The 16851-nt window shown below is 36.4% G+C and overlaps 2 protein-coding genes across 6 annotated transcripts in view; one reads left to right on the forward strand and one right to left on the reverse strand.

The window, feature by feature from the left end:
- LOC109429300 (E3 ubiquitin-protein transferase MAEA) overlaps positions 1 to 16851 on the reverse strand; it is a 331826-nt gene that overhangs the window by 82020 nt on the left and 232955 nt on the right. The window lies entirely within an intron of this gene.
- The window catches only part of LOC109429301 (C-terminal-binding protein), a 377738-nt gene that overhangs the window by 40169 nt on the left and 320718 nt on the right, over positions 1 to 16851 (forward strand). The window lies entirely within an intron of this gene.

A 16851-nucleotide genomic window follows, 5' to 3' on the forward strand; every position in this document is an offset into this window, starting at 1 on the left:
GATTCTTCTCGAAATTCCAGAAGCTCCAGCTCAGAAAGCATCAATGAAGGAATCCCAGAATTCTTAAAGAACGCTTAGGAGAAATACCTGAAGGAATCGCAAAAAAAAAATCATGGAGGAATCCCTGATTCAATCTCGGGAATAATCCCCGGAAGAATATTTTTTTTTTTTTGCTAGGTTTCTAGCTGCACTCTGAATAGAGTTGAAACCTCTACACTAGACCCGAAGATAGAAAAGAGTACGTAATCTTTCAGAAGCAGTTTGCCAGCCGTACGCGGAAAATGATATCCATTAAGACACTGTTGCCTACTGACTCAGAAAGTTACGGTAGAAGATTGGAAAGTTTTCAATTGGTCAGTCAGTCAGGATTTGCCTATGTAGTGTTATGGTCACACGGTTTGTGTTTGTCTCCTTGTTTGATTTTGTGGTATGGTTAAATATGTTTTTCTCCTCGTTAAGTCAGTTGTCGTATGTTGTTTTTTTTTATCGAATCAATCGAACCCTGTATGTTAAAATATAGTCGATCCTGTGTCAAATTGTTTTCTTGATTTCGCTAATCGTTTTCTACTTGTGTCCTTAAATTGTCATCGGTCCAAAATCCACAGAAACATGTAACTGAACTTCTGAACATCTAAGAGATAATCAAAAATACGCCAAGTTGGTCAGTTGATTGCAATAAAATTTAAAAATAATAAAGATTTCATGTCAACTTTCATCCCGTTACAAATACTATTAAAAATATTCAAATTCGTTCAATTGTCCTATCGGTTCTACCTAGATGAACCATATCATTTTCTCAAGCGTAGTCTAGAAATGTCAACCTAGTCATACACAAGTAACGTTGTTCAGTTAATATAAAGCAGTCAGTTTTTGTACAAAATGTCACGTCGAACGCATTGACGTCAACAATGCGTTTAAGTGTTCGCACGTTAGCTTTGAATCTATCAGCACAATTAAGTGCTGCAAATCTCCTTCCCACTATTGATTCTTCGGTCGATTTGTATTGCTTTATTCAAAGAAAATATGACCAACTAACATTGTAAAGATTCGAAAAAGCGACTATGACATTAATAAATTACTATGCAATAAAAATCAACCGAGAAACGTGGGAAATAGAGCCCAAACAACATTTTGCAGTCAGCTGGCTGTAAAAGGTTAAAAAAACCTGTCACAAATCCTATAATACTTTTATGAGGATTTGTAACGATCATCAAAACCTTCTCAAATCTAACCGATTTGGAACTATTGCTTGGGAATAGACTCTAATGAGCCCCGGCGGTCCCTCCGTGTTTATCGAGCATGTCTGATGCATATGATCAGCCATACTCCATCTGCAGCAGCCGGTTCGTGATGAACCGTTGGAGGCGTATTAAAGTGTTAAAAAGGTGATATGTTTCACTAAAGAACACTACATTACAATAATCGAAATGAAACTCCTTCACTTTAATACCGTCAACCCCTGCGAACTTGGCCAGGGAAGCCATCTCGGGAGGACTCATTGAAGAAATAACGGGAAAAATCACCGAAGGAATCGGACGAGAAAATTCAGGAAGAATTATGAAGGAAGAGTTATGAAGGAAGAGTTATGAAGGAAAAAAAATAGAAGTAATCCCTGACATAACTTCCTGAATATTAGGCCGTCCCTTATTTTGCAAAAAATAGAAATGTTATAAGTTCGTTATTGGAAAATGATCGTTTTAGCTAAAATGGTCGTGGTAAAATTTGAAATCCATATCTCAAGGCTAAGTGGTCCCTCAAGGGGCCTAAAGTTGTAAAAAATGGTATAGGACCAAAAAAACATGGAATTTTTTCGACAAAAAAAAGTACGCTATTTTACTAAAACCGGTGATTTTAGGACCCTAGAAGACCAAAAATGTGCTTAAATTTGCGATATCTCTACTCGTTTCATCCGAAGAATCAGCATTTTTGACATTTTTTTAGATTCCGAAGAAAACCTACCCTATTTTGTTCAATAACTCAAATACGAGTAATGATATCGCCATTCTAAGCACATTTTTGGCCCTTTAGGGTCCCAAAAAACCAGTTTTAGTAGAATAGCGTATTTTTTCGTCGAAAAAAAAAAATCATGTTTTTTTGGTCCCATACTATTTTTGACAATGTTAGGCCCCTTGAGGGACCACATAGCCTTGAGATACGGACTTCAAATTTTACCACGATCATTTTCCACTAACGAACTTATAACATTTCCAATTTTTGCAAAATAAGGGACGGCCTACTGAATATCCTTAATAAATCCCTAGAATAATCCCGTGAGGGATCATTGAAAGAATCTTGGAGGAATCCCAAAAGGGTCCCTGTAGAAATTTAAGCAGCAATCTCGAGAGAAATCCCTGAAGAAATCTTGGAAACAGTGAAGGACTCCGAAAGAATACCGGGGTAAATTCCTTAAAGAATCATGGCAGGCAATTCTGAAGGAATGCTAAAAAGGATCCAGCATGAATCCAGGAAGGAATCCCTAAACGAATCCCGGGTGAAATTTCTGAGAGGTTGCCGAACGGAATGTCGGGAGAAATTCTAAATGGAAACCCAGAAATAATCATTGAAAGAATCCCTGAATCAATGTCGGGACTCGTCCCGAAATTCCAGAAGGAAAAATTGATGCAATCTCGGGAATAATCCATAGGTAGAAAAAATCAACGAAGAAATTTCGGATGAAGCTTCTAGGAAGAATTACTAACTACTACTAAAATATTTCTGGGCACATTCTAGACATAATTCGTGCAGAAATTCCATGAAAATTCGCTAAAGAAAACCCGGGAAGGATCAATGAAAATCCTGGAAAGAATCCCGATAGGAATCAAGGGGAAAATGCACAAAATCCATAAAAGAACCTCTGGAGGAATATCTGAAGGAAGCCAGAAAGAAATCCCTGAGGAGTTCCAGAGGAGAACTCAAGAAGAATCTCCTATGTAATCTCGGGAATAATTCGTGGAAGAATCCGGAAAAAAAATTCGGGAGTAATAAGGAGTCTTAGGATTAATCCTTAAAGGAATCCCGGAAGGAATTATGAAGAAAACCTTGAATGTATATCGGGAAAAATGCCAGAAGAAAACTTGTAACGTTTTCTCCCGGTGGTAAAATAAATAAAGTAAAAATCTAGGCTAAAAAAAATCAAAACAGAATCCTCGTTTCAAAAATTCCAGCTTAAGCGCCATTCCTGAACAGGAATGCTGAAATCTCATGGAATGGTTGCCCAGCTCTCAGTCGGGAAGTCGTAGGTCCGACACAATAGCAATAGAGGAGTTCCATCAGAAAAAGAAAAAAAAACATAAAAGAATCAAAAACACTCAAAGAAAACTTTATCACTATTAGTGTTCTCACAATCACGACATATAATTTTCTAGACTTTTACATAGGTGGTTTAACATTTGCCCACATTTATTTAATTTAAATAATCTAGTCCTAACTCGCGCATTTTCTTCGTGCATTTTTCACAGTGCACTCTTCTTGCTTGCGTATCTGCATCGGTGGCGTACAAAAAAAACCGACCGCCCGTAAGCGCTGTTAGAAAGCACACATTACTGCATAGCATTGTTTCACTGATTTGCAGGCACAGGCTACTTACGTCGGTCTGCGGATCCGTGATAGCCACAAAGTTCCCTTCGGTGGACCAACATTGCTCTGGACCGGCGATAGGGAAAACATTCTGATAACTCTCTTCTGATTTCTCATGCAATGAGAATTGCAGAGATCAGGCATTCACAGGCACCAGTTGGTCGTTGCTGATCGGATGGACGCCTACCAGCGTATGCACAGCGGCTCTCGATCGGCTAGGTCGTTCGGCGAAACTGCTCACGCTCCACGATCGGCAGGCAGGCTGGATTCGGTCGTCACTGGCCCGAAGGGTGCACAAATACTTCACCTAATGCGCATTGGTAGCCTCTATTTATACTATAGCGCGGAGGCTCCCTACTGATTCTACTGCGTAGAAATCTGTGATTGGTGAGAAAACTTAATTTATGATATCATCGACAGCCAATCTGATGGTGGTATCAAGAATCTTATACCAATCAGAGGACGATGTTTTTAATATTTTTATTATGTTAACAGAAAAATCATTACAAACTCTAGGAGGTTCTTAAACTAATGAAGAAACCCCGGCAGAAATCTCTGAAGAAACCCTGCGAGGAAATCTGAATGGAATACCAGTAGACATTTTAAAGAAATCTCGGAAGTAATCTATATAGGAATCCCGTGAGAAATCAACGAAGGAATCCCGTGTGGGAGAATCCCGGAAGGAATTAAAAGAATTATGAAGGAATCCCAGAGGCAATCTCGGCAGGAATCCCTGTAGGAATTTCAGGAGGAATCCCTGAAAGAATTATGGGAAAAATCCTATAAAGAATACTTGAAGGAATAAAAACAAGAATCCTAAGTGGAGACTGGGGGGAATCTTGGAACGGATCCCTTCAGAGTTCTTTGAAGTAATTACAAGACACTTGTTTTTTTTTTATTTTTTAACTAGTGTTTTAAAAAATACTCATGTTTCTTTTCAATTTATAAAATTTTGTTGGTAATGAGAGTGTAAATCAGTACAAAGTCCAAAATAAGGAGTAATGGCCGAAAAAAAAAACAAAATTTAATTGACCGCCCGCAGTTTGAACTCCAGTATCGCCAGATCAACTACAGGTAAGTGATGATTGTAATCGCTTGTTGCCAACAGGCCGTTGAGACCTCAGCACCTGGTCATGCGGATGTCGGTGTGCTGGTGGGAAATGTTTTATTTTTGGCACAAGGTTCATGCATTGGTCCATGAATGCCAGGCGTAAAGTGATATAGATTGTGTGAAGATTACTGTGAAGTGGCACAGTTCGCTTGGTTGCATAACTTGTAGGCATTACAGACACTGTGCTGTGATGATAGTTGGAAGGAAGGGAAACGACTTTTTTCAAATCCGTTTCTGGTGCTAGCGATCGTTACGAACATACGAATATACTTCTTCTTATTCTTCTTTATGACTCGACGTCCCCACTGGGAATTGGCCTGCCTCGCTTCAACTTAGTGTTCTTTGAGCACTTCGAGAGTTATTAAATGAAGGGCTTTCTTTGCCTGCCATTGCATGAATTCGTATATTGTGAGGTAAGTACAATGATACATTATGCCCAGAGTCGAGAAAATTTTCCCGACCGGAACGGGAATCGAACCCGCCGTCTCTGGATTGGCGAATCATAGCCTTAATGTTTATATTATCTTTGCTAGACTTTTATTTTCGTTTTTAATGTTGTGAATATCATCATAAGTAGGGTATTGTACCATTTGAGCAAGTGTACCTATTTTGGGCACTTGCCGCTATAACTAAGTCAATTTCAAACCGATTGATTTTAATTTTTGTACAGAGTTAGATACTGTACGTGCCTAACTCTATACAAAATTTCAAATCAATCGGTTTGAAATTGACTTAAAGGGTGGTACGGTCAAAATTTGGTCACACCATTTTTTTCATAACTTTAGACTGCGTACATCAAAACAGTTTATTTTTGGACCAGTGATGGTACTTTATATGTAGCTTATACCGTAAAATTTTCATCAAAATCCATTAAGTATTGGTTGATATATAGATAAAACCAACGACCTGCCTTTTTAAAATTTTGTACACAGCGCTCCATAGTAAATTTTCGGCAATTTAAGGACATTTTGTATGAATACTTTCAAAGTTATAGCAGTTTGAGTATGAAAAAAACTAACCGGGTGTCACTTAAGAAAATATAACAATAGCCCCTCCCCCTGGATATTCAATCTTGACGCGATGGGAGGGCTTAACCCATTAGCACTTTAGTGCCAGTTTATTCACCACCGCTTGGACTTTGAGCTAGATCTGGTTTACGAGTTGAGCGCAAGTGAAGAAATCGGCCGTAAGTGCTAATGGGAACCAAAGAAGTATCCGTTGTGCATTTATCACAAGTTCAAGACAAGTTATAATTCAGCTTGCATAGACCTAATCTTTGTATTCATTGAATTTTCTCCAATTTAACAATAATTGTTAAATTTAACGTAACGCAAGAGTGGGTAGGGGAGGCCTCTGCGTTACACTCATCATTCATTACTTGAAATCGAAAGTACACAGGACAGGGGACGCTAGGATAAGTTGACTTACAGCCTTACAGATTAGATTCATTACAATTAGAAAATTATGGACTGATTAGGTAAAGATAAAACTGTTGATTATAGGAGTTTGTATTTGTATTTCTTATTTTTATGGGTTTTGTGAATTTATAAAAGTTGGCAAATAATCATTATCATTTTTATTTTTGACAAAAATCAGTTGACTGAACTTTTTTGTTTTTATATCTTAGACGGTATTATTCCACTGATCAAAAAAAGCAGGAATTTAGTTAGGACTTAGGACGGTTAACATTGTAAAGGGTTACGATGGATATAATATTACTTTGGACTGAGATGATCACAGATATGCAGAAGACGACTAGCGAAATTAGAAACACAATTTGATACATTATTGACTATATTTTGACAAATAGGGTTTGACAAATTTCTTTGCAATATCGAATGGAAGCTCAAAAAGTGTTATCTAACACTAATATGAGAGTTATTTGAGGATGATGCTGGTGCTGTCAATGACTAACATCGGTTATTGACACTATTGGTAATCAGCTTGAAATAATTTTCAGAATGTATTATAAAATAATTGAGGATATTATCTGAATATTGTTTGGGGAAGCTGTCAGAAAAAACTAGTTGCCTATATCGGCTAAAAACGCCAGCTCTGGTAGCAGTCTTCGAATAATTTTCAGAAATATCAAATGTTTAAAAATTAGCTACGACACATTTTTTTTTCTTTTTGCTCTTTGTATATTTCTTAAGAATAGTACTCTGAAGGCGTTAACATAGACATAGACACCCTTTTTTTATCTCTGAATGTTGGCCAGTGACCTCGGACATTTTCGATTATTGAAATATTGTTCAATTATCAAATCATCTTTGGAGCTTCCATTCGATCAAAACACTAGTGCGATGGGAAAAGTTAAAAACACAGTATTTTTAAAAACTACTACGACACAATGCTAATTACTACACACTTTGCTCAAGTTGACGACATCGTCTAGTCCATCGTGAGTATTGGTCCTAGTAGGGGGAAAGTTGGGAAAGGGTCCAGGCTTTGCTATCAGCTGTCCTGCAGCTCCACCTGGTCCCTCTTCAAAAAAAAAAAAAAAACAAAGAAAAAAAAAAACAAAAAAAAACTAACCGGGTGTCACTTAAGAAAATATAACATTGTAACGGCTACATAAAATTGAACGAAATTTTTACACAACATTTTGACATGCATACAAACAGAAAATTTTTCTTTGAAATCGGTCAACTTTTTCAGGTTAGGGTTTGTGTTCCATCAGTAATCTCACGCTCCCAATTTCATCCTATTCGAAAACAAGCGATTACGGCACCGATTGATTCCGTTCTTTTTGTTTTCATGCGTGCTCACTTCTAACAAAAAATACAAAAATATGAAACAAAACAAACAGTGCTTCATTCCTTTGTTTTTCGTAGGATGAAAATGGGAGCCACATGCTTAATAAGGGAACCATTACCCTATATAAATAAAACTGTAGAAATGTGTTCTTATTTTTGAATCATCTTTGTACAAAACTTTAAAATTGCAGATCTCAGGATTCAAAAATATCTCCGCAAATACTGAACCGATTTTGATGAAAATTTTATGGTATGAGCTACATACAATGTACCATTACTGGTCTAATAATAAGCTATTTTGGTGTACGCAGTCTAATGTTATAAAAAAATGTATGACCAAAATTTGACCGTACCACCCTTTAGTTATAGCGGCGAGTTCCCAAAATAGGTACACCTGCACATGGTACAAGACCCTAATTTTGAAAACAAATACCATTTTCTGAAAAATATCTCCTGGATCTCCATCCTAAATAAAGTGGAGGGTGTCGATTACTTTTAATTTTTATGTAAACACCTTCTGAGTATATACAGGTTTCAATTCATACTTCAATTGACCCATAATGAGAACATCTTTGAATAATCTTCTAAAGATTGGATCAAAGCTGATGTTAGATCTGGCATTTTTCTTCATATAAATAGAATTTGCTTTATGTGAATCTTTACAGAGATTTAAATAAAAACTACATATTTAATTAGTTTTGCTCATATAGTCTATGGTTGCGTGGATTATTTGACGTTGACGACTCAACTGCTAATTGATATCTGTTACATGCAATCATGTCCAATAAGCTCTTTTTATGTGGTAAATGTTCGAAATTTTAGACTCCCACGGCCTCAAAGCTATAGTTTGGAAACCGTTACAAACGGACTACATGTTCACCGAAGACACCAACCCTCTATCTCTTCATTGTTTCAAGTTACAGACGTATTTTATGAATGACCCCCCAAAAATCGCTTTATTCATATATTTCGAAAACACGCAGTTTTAAAAAGTTCCAATACTTTATCCGAGGAGGGAGGGGGAACGGAGAGGTTCTTGTCTGCGCTTTATACTTCCGTGTGAACAATCCGAACCATCTTCAAGAGGGATTTTTTAGTGGCCATCATGCGAAAGATTGTCTGTCATAGTGCTATGATTCTTACATTTTTTTTCTACTAATTTCCATACAAAATCTGCTTCATGGTGGAGAGGGAGGCTTGAAATTGTCGGTACTGGTGTTGCACAATATTTAAATAGTTCATAAATCATGTATTCACGTGCAATATGCATTTACTGAAAGTGCGCTAAAATTAGCAACACAGTGCAAAAAATGGTTCCACACATTGCGCATTATCTATCTATTAATTCAAAAATCTTCAGAATGTTTTATGTAATTTATGGATATCATAGCATTCACCCTTCAATTTTTTATCTGGCTGTTTCCAGAAAGAAATATATGATCATAACAGGATCAATATTTGATATAATTAGCTCTATTTTGCGTTCTGACTTGTTGTTTACATTATAAGGAGGAGGATTCAGGTAATTCTATCATTTCATATAGAGGGTCTTGTTTCCCGGACTGAAAAAAATCCCGGGATTCGGGATTTTTATTTTTCAAATCCCGGGACTTCCCGGGATCCCGGGAAAAATCGAAATTTTCTAAAAAACAATGAAAAAGTTTATGGAACGATTTCTTAAGCATTTTTAATTAAATTCGATCAACTAATAACCATTATATTCGAAAGAAAATACATATTTCATAGACATTTGATTGTGTGAGGGCAGTTGGAGACATTCAAAGGTATTTGAAAATTTTCAAATAAAGTTCATCTTCTTCTGCAATAGGTTAACTTGGACTATAGGTTAACTTCTGCCTTACTTATCCGAAGGAATTTTTTGACAGAACTTGATGATATTTCTAGAGTAATCCCTTATAAGAATTTTATGACGGAGTTCAAATGGCAGTGTTAGAATGGTGACTTGAAAATTTCAAACGGCAATTTCTTAAGATATTATTTGTCCGGATTTTGTTTTTTTTTCTTTAAAAAAATGTGTGACTATTTCAATTATATTTGGATATACATTCATGTTAACATTTTAGAATTTCGATAATTTTTTTTGATGAAATACATTGAAGAAACTGTGGAACAAATCCAGAATAATTCAAGACAGACCCTGTCAACAAACTTCTTGTTAAACTGATATGAATATCTTCAAAAAAAATCCTTTTAAAATTCTTTCAAAAATTTATTTATGATTTCCATTTCAACATTTCTATCCCGAAAGTCCATTGATCTTTTTTCTTGATTTATTTGGCAGGATGACAACTTAAACAATTTCTTCAGATATTTTTCTTTTGTGGTTTTTACAACAGCTTTTATATTTCTATTATTCCTATTATATGGTATTAAATTAAATTCTTCGATTTTATTGTACGATTCGCTTTATTTTTTTTTGAAATTTGATATTGCTCTGTTTTTCATCATAAGTTATCACAGAAATTTCTTCAGAAGATCTTAAAAGGGTTTGCTGTTCCTTCTTGTAAATAAATTCCTGATTTCTCTTAGAAATTTCGTCAAAATTATCACTTGTATTATCTCTAGTGATTGTTGAAATGAGTTCCGCAGAAAATTTCGCCTGACTTAAAAACAAAATATCTCAACGAATTTTATCGGAAATATCTTTACGAAATCGTCAACAAATATTTCAAAGATTGTCAAAGTCCTGCAGAGGTTAGGGATTGTTTATCCGTTTTCTTTTGAAAATTCTGCGAATTTTCCTCATAATTTAAACGTAAATGTGCAAGCAATTGATCAGGGCTGTTGAGTATTATATAACAACACAGTATTCTTAAGGGATAACTAAAGAAATATCAAAAACTACTTGCAACAGTTTACATATTTCACATATTGTAAAAATGTTGAACATTGCCATAAATTCCAAGAATACTACCAGAACAATCTAGCTTAAAATAAATCATTTTCTTTCACATTCCGATATTCTGTCTGGTAATTCAGTTTTATTATAATTGTAATGTAACGCCACATAAATGAAACATGGATAGGCAGTAATAAATTGTAAAATGTAAAATCAATGTAAAACAAAAGATTTCGGCTCAGTTATGCCCATGTGGCGCCCGAGCCTTCCGAATAAACGAATAAGTAGAAAAAATGAAAAATGATTGACATAAATTCAGCTAAAGTATCTTTGGTTTAATTAGTTGGACTTTCATCTAAACTTGATTTAAGTAGAAATAAACTATACCTGACAGATAGCGTAGAATTGGATGGAAAAAAGGAAACATTGATAAAGAGAAGATTTCAAAGTGAAAAGATTTGTTTTAGTATCGCCATTTTTTTTTTCGGGAAATCCCGGGAATTTCTGAAAAATATCCCGGGATTCGGGATTTTTCAGATCCCGGGATATCCCGGGATTTTTGTCTCGGGAAATCCCGGGCAAGACCCTCTAATTTCATATAGGAGGATTCACGTAAATCTATAATTTTCCATTTATATTTCAGATTTGAAATCGAACACCCAACAAGGATCAAATTGGGAAAGGAACCAGGCATCAACCAAAAGTATTTTGTGCACCTGAACGTCTTCCATTGAACTTTACCCTTCCACTAACACCCAAATTCCCGTGACGCCTAGGCCTGAAAGAATGTAGAGGTCTCTTTGTACTTTCATAGGTGTCCAACTAATCTTCCTTTCCCATCCCTCAGCTGTCGCAAGGACGTGGCCAGGACAGCACTCGACCGCTGGAGGATTGCGTCATTCTTGTCTAAGAGTAAGAGATTAGTCCCAAATCTTTGTACTTTGGTAACGAACAGGAAGGATGCAACCCTCATAACAACTATCCAGGGCTGTACCACCTACGAATTTGTGCGACTTGCTTAACCCTTTGGAGCCGGACTGTTTCGCCACTGCTGCCGCAATCTCGCTGGCCTCGAACACGTTTGTTAGGGTCGGTTTCATCACCGGGGTCATATATGACCCCTCCGGCCCCAAAGGGTTAATGCTAATGCTAATGCTAAAATGAAAATTTTAACACGAACTGTGATTGATATAACTAGAATGTTTATCTCCTTTTATGTCAATTCACTACTAAATTCATTGTCTTTGCACACATATCGAGGAAAATATTGATTTTTATTAACATTACTTCTTGGCGTCCGTGTTAAGGCGAGGCAAATTTTGACGTTTTTGTGTATTTTTTATTTATTAGTCAACATAAACAAAGATTTTGTACCAATTATATATTCGCCATAGTTTATGTTTAGACAATGCTAGTAAAATGTCATTTTACAAGAATGCGCAAAGTTTGGAAGTTAGGTGCGCACATGGTATGTTCAGGAGAAATGAACAAGCATATTCATAAGACTTTTTAAGACTTCTCCGAAAACACCTTCTTCTTCTTGGCGTAACGTACCAACTAGGACAATGCCTGCTGCTCAGCTTTTCACTTCCACAGTTATTAACCCAAGTTTTCAGGGGAGAGATGAAAACTTAAGGCGGTAGCTGGTGGAACGCTTACCAATAGAGAGCACTCTTCTTCTTCTTCTTCTTTATGGCTCGACGTTCGCATTGGAACTTGGCCTGCCTCTCTTTATTCAGCTTAGGGTTCTTAGAGCACTTCCACAGTTATTAATTGATCTTTGCCTGCCATTGCATGAATGTGTAAATTGCGTGGCAAGCACAATGATATACTATACCCAGGGAGTTGAGAAAATTTTCCCGACCGGAACGGGAATCGAACCCGTCGTCTCCGGATTGGCGATGCATAGCCTTATCCACTAGGCTAACTGGAGAGAGCACTCATGTACGGTGAAAAATATAAACAGTTATGAGCCTTTGCACGAATCTGGCCTACTGCTCAGTGGCCAGAGAGTGAGCAGGACAGGGAAAATTCGTGCAGAGGCTCATTTACCCTCGAGCAGTCGCGTCTTTGTCTATCTGCAACGGCGCCACGCTCATGCTGTGTACCACAAGCGTGTATTTTTCATAGTGCGTGTACTCAGTATGACCCATTTTGCATGTGCATATCGTATAGGATAATTTTCCAATTGTTGCACGGCTAAAAACTCGCCTATTGTTGCACACTCCATGTTATTCTTATGAGGTGTGCAAGAATTGGCGAAGTGTAGTGTTATTGGAAATATGCTGAATGTCGTTATTGAAAAGAGACGTCTAGAACTGTGTCCTGCTAGTTGTTCCGTCATGCACATACGTCATGTCTTAATATGTAATGCTTAGGAGATTAACGAAAACACGTGTGTTCGGTCAAATATCCATTGCGTGGAAAGTCAAGGAAAATAGGTTTGTTATGTAAGCCTCGCTTGAAGCACTGCCCGTGAGAACCCTGTCATCTGTACACCAGCTAATCCGTATCTTCGTACACAGCTAAATACTGTACTGTCAACCAAGGATCGGTATATTCGCCTCACTCCATTCATATTCTCTCCTCTTTGCTGAAGCGAATCGAGAAAGATGCAACAAACGGATTGTCGTGATCAAACACGCAACCCCATCATCAGTGGGAAGCGAAGGGCAAGCTGCTTGACATGGATATTCGTTGCCGATCGTCGCAGTTTGGATCGCAAGCGAATGAATGAATGGCGAATGGCGACGAATGCTGGTGAGCGATCGAAGCGGCTATTATCATAATTAGAAGAGAATTTCTGCAGGTAATGCATACATTTTTAGTGTATTGTTTTTGAAATGCTAGATTAGCAAAGAAATTAATAAACATATTTTGAAAACTTCAAATATTCGTACACGCAATATCACTCACTAATTGCATCACCGCTCGATCGCTTGCGATGCGAATGTGGACGAATGTTTAAATTCCATGTGTGGCTTCCCACCGTTCGCCGGTGTTTGCTGTCGTCGCTGACAAGCAAACACACAAACTAAAGCGACAACCGTTCACTGCTGACTGTATTCGAATGTGGAAGAAGATGAAAACTGGAAATCAGGAACCCTGCTGTCAACCGGCGAAAAGCCTACGGGTAAATATTAAAAAATGAATAATAATGCTGTCTAGCGCATTGTTTCCAATCGGCCACTATTGTAGTCTAGTCCCAACTGCAAGCTTTTTTCCAATCTTAGCGTCAATTGTCTTCTAGATACTTCTAGATAGATTCATCGAATCAATCGAACCCGTATGTTAAAATATAGTCGATTCCGTGTCAAATTGTTTTCTTGATTTCTACTTCTCTGTGTTCATCTCTTCTGTCCTTAAATTGATATCGGTCCAAAACCCACATAAACATGTAACTGAACTTCTGATATTTTTTTCTGTTGGTGTCATAGCACCATCTAAGAGATAAATATAAGACAAAAATACGCCAAGTTGGTCAGTTGACTTTAATAAAACAAAAATTGCTTGCCAACTATTATGTATTCATCCCCCTACAAATACTATGAAAAATATTCAAATTCGTTCTGTCCTATCGGTCCTACCAAGATAAACCATGTCATATTCTCATGCGCGGCCTAGAAATGTCAATCTAGTCATACAAAAGTAACGTTGTTCAGTTATTAAAAAGCAATCCGTTTTTCGTCCAAACTGTCACGTCGAACGCATTGACGTCAACAATGCGTTTAAGTGTTCGCACGTTAGCTTCGAATCTATCAGCACAATTAAGTGCTGCAAATCTCCTTCCCACTATTGATTCTTCGGTCGATTTTTATTGCTTTATTTAAAGAAAATATGACCAACTAACATTGCAAAAATTCGAAAAAGCGACTATGACATTAATAAATTACTAATCAAAATCAACCGAGAAACGTGGGAAATAGAGCCCAAACAACATTTTGAAGTCAGCTGGCTGTAAAAGGTTCCAAAACCAGTCACAAATCCTATAAAACTTTTATTAGGATTTGTAACGATCATCAAAACCTTCTCAAATCCTATTGCTTGGGAATAGACTCTACTGAGCCCTGGCGGTTCCTCCGTGTTTATCGAGCATGTCTGATGCATATGATCAACCATACTCCATCTGCAGCAGCCGGTTCGCGATGAACCGTTGGAGGCGCATTGAAGTGTTAAAAAGGTGATATGTTTCACTAAAGAACACTACATTACAATAATCAAAATGAAACTCCTTCACTTTAATACCGTCAACCCCTGCGAACTTGGCCAGGGATTATGAACGGCCCCTATTATGTATACTCAAAATACTGGACGAGCATATCAAAGGATCGTTTTTAAAGGCTCACGAGTTAAGTAAAATACAGTTACAGAATAGCGTTAAACTACACTCTAGCCTGGTGTAAAAAAGAGGGACTAAACGTCAATCCCTCAAAATAGTTATTTATGTAACGAGTTGCAAAATGATTATTTTTACAGCACGAGTTGTACATTTATCCAACGAGGCTTGCAAATTGTTGATTCAGTATTATCATGAATTTGATGTTAACTAAATAAATGAATGAATTGAACAGATCGATGGTAGATCTTATCAACAGCTGCCAAGCAATACATACCAGACATCAGAGTGTTTGATTCTTATCATAACATCTGCATATCATTCTGGCGGCCTTTAGTGCTCGTAAATGCTGGATATAATTGTTATCGGGAAATATAAATTCTATGGGTTTTCAAAAGCGAAAACTGCTTACAAATTACAACAAATATTATTGTATTTTTATTGTAACAACGATTCATTTGATGTCATTCAATTAATTGTATTTGTATTGTAAGAACAATGAAAAAACATAAGCATATATTATTTTCTTGTGAAACATGCCCTAAAAATGTCTCATAAAAACACAATACATTCTATTGTTTTTCGCAAAAATATGTATGAAAATTTTCTCAAAATTTTATGGTTAACCCTCTAATACCCAAATTTTGGATTTTGATCTAAATATCATTTTTCGTCATTTAAAATCGATTTAAACATGTTTTGGAAGATGATTCTTTTTAATTCTCGATTTCGTCAATTTCAGTTTTTTGGGGAACGGAATTTTTGAGATGAAAACATTTTGAGATTTTATGATTATTGGTTATTTTAAATTTTTTTCACAGAAAAATTTATTTTCCGTGTAATTTTAAGGAAAATAATTTTAGAGTGTATTCAATTCCATTAAACTATTAAACAAGGATAGAATGATTTGGGAAAAAAATTAAAATATGTCAATTGTAGCGATTTAATACAAAATAAACAATGACTTCTAAAAGGTGACTAAATCATCAATTTTTCAATGATTTAAAAAAAATGTAAATACGCTTCAAAATACACCAAAAACCATTTTGAGATATACAGAACAGCCCTAAATATCAGCCAAAAATATAAAAAGTTTGATTTTTCACGAAACAAAAATTACAAAAATGCTTAAACTATACCCCGTCTAAAGGCGGGATTGGGTATTAGAGGGTTAAGATACATAACGGACACCATTTTTTATTGTTAAAGTGCCATTTACCATTCGCCGAATGGTATAGAACAATAGGGGTGATGGTGAGTCTGTTGTGCAAATTACAATACGTTTGATGGTAAATAATTTTCGAAAAAATGGTGTCGTAACAATACATCGTATTTTTATGATATTTTTTATCAGGGCCTGGCCAAATTAGATATATAGGAGCTGATTTTTTAAGGAATTTTTTTTTCTCCCAGTTTTTAATCAAAATGTATGGTTCTAATAGCTGCAATCATATTATTATATTAGAATCTAATAGTAAAAAATAAATTTATGCCAATTTAGATCGTTACAGGCTGAATACCGCGCTATGGCCAAAACTCCGGGCTGGCCAAAACTGTAGCTTCTACCCTACTAAATAAAAAACTGAACTGAAGTGAACATCTAAAGCATGCAGTAAACCAGACAACATCTGCTCTTTGGGCCTGTCGGATAGTGATTAGATGAAATTGGGGGCTAAAACCCAGGATAATAATTCACTGGATTTGCTTGGCAGTTGTTAGATACAAAGTCTCTTATGTCTCTCTGGTCTGGTTGCCTAAAACCAAAACAGCCCAACGAGTGCTGGCTAAACATTAACGTTTAGCAACATTGTCAATAACAGGAGCTATTCGAAGTACTCCTGGTTTAACACTAGATGCCTTCACCCTCCTTTGGCATTAGGGTCATTTTTGACCCAAACCGTACACTACGTCAGCGAGATGCTGCCAACGAGAGGCAAAAGGAATGCATTTGCTTCTCTTGCACCAATTTGTGCAAAAAAATGTGTCTTACAGTTAAAAAGATATAAGAGCATCTAACAGGACATTTTTGGAAATCTTAACCAATGTTACTGTTACATCCATTCGAATTACAAAATGTTAACTGGATTAAACCAAATTCCATCTTAGATATACCATATAACGTTTTGATTGATGATCGGAATCAGGAGGACCAAAAATGTTTCGACCAGGATCTATTGTATTGTATACTGGTGGTTCAAAAATGAGTGATAGA

Source organism: Aedes albopictus, chromosome 1, assembly GCF_035046485.1.
Source record: "Aedes albopictus strain Foshan chromosome 1, AalbF5, whole genome shotgun sequence".
In the NCBI taxonomy this organism is placed as follows: domain Eukaryota; kingdom Metazoa; phylum Arthropoda; class Insecta; order Diptera; family Culicidae; genus Aedes; species Aedes albopictus.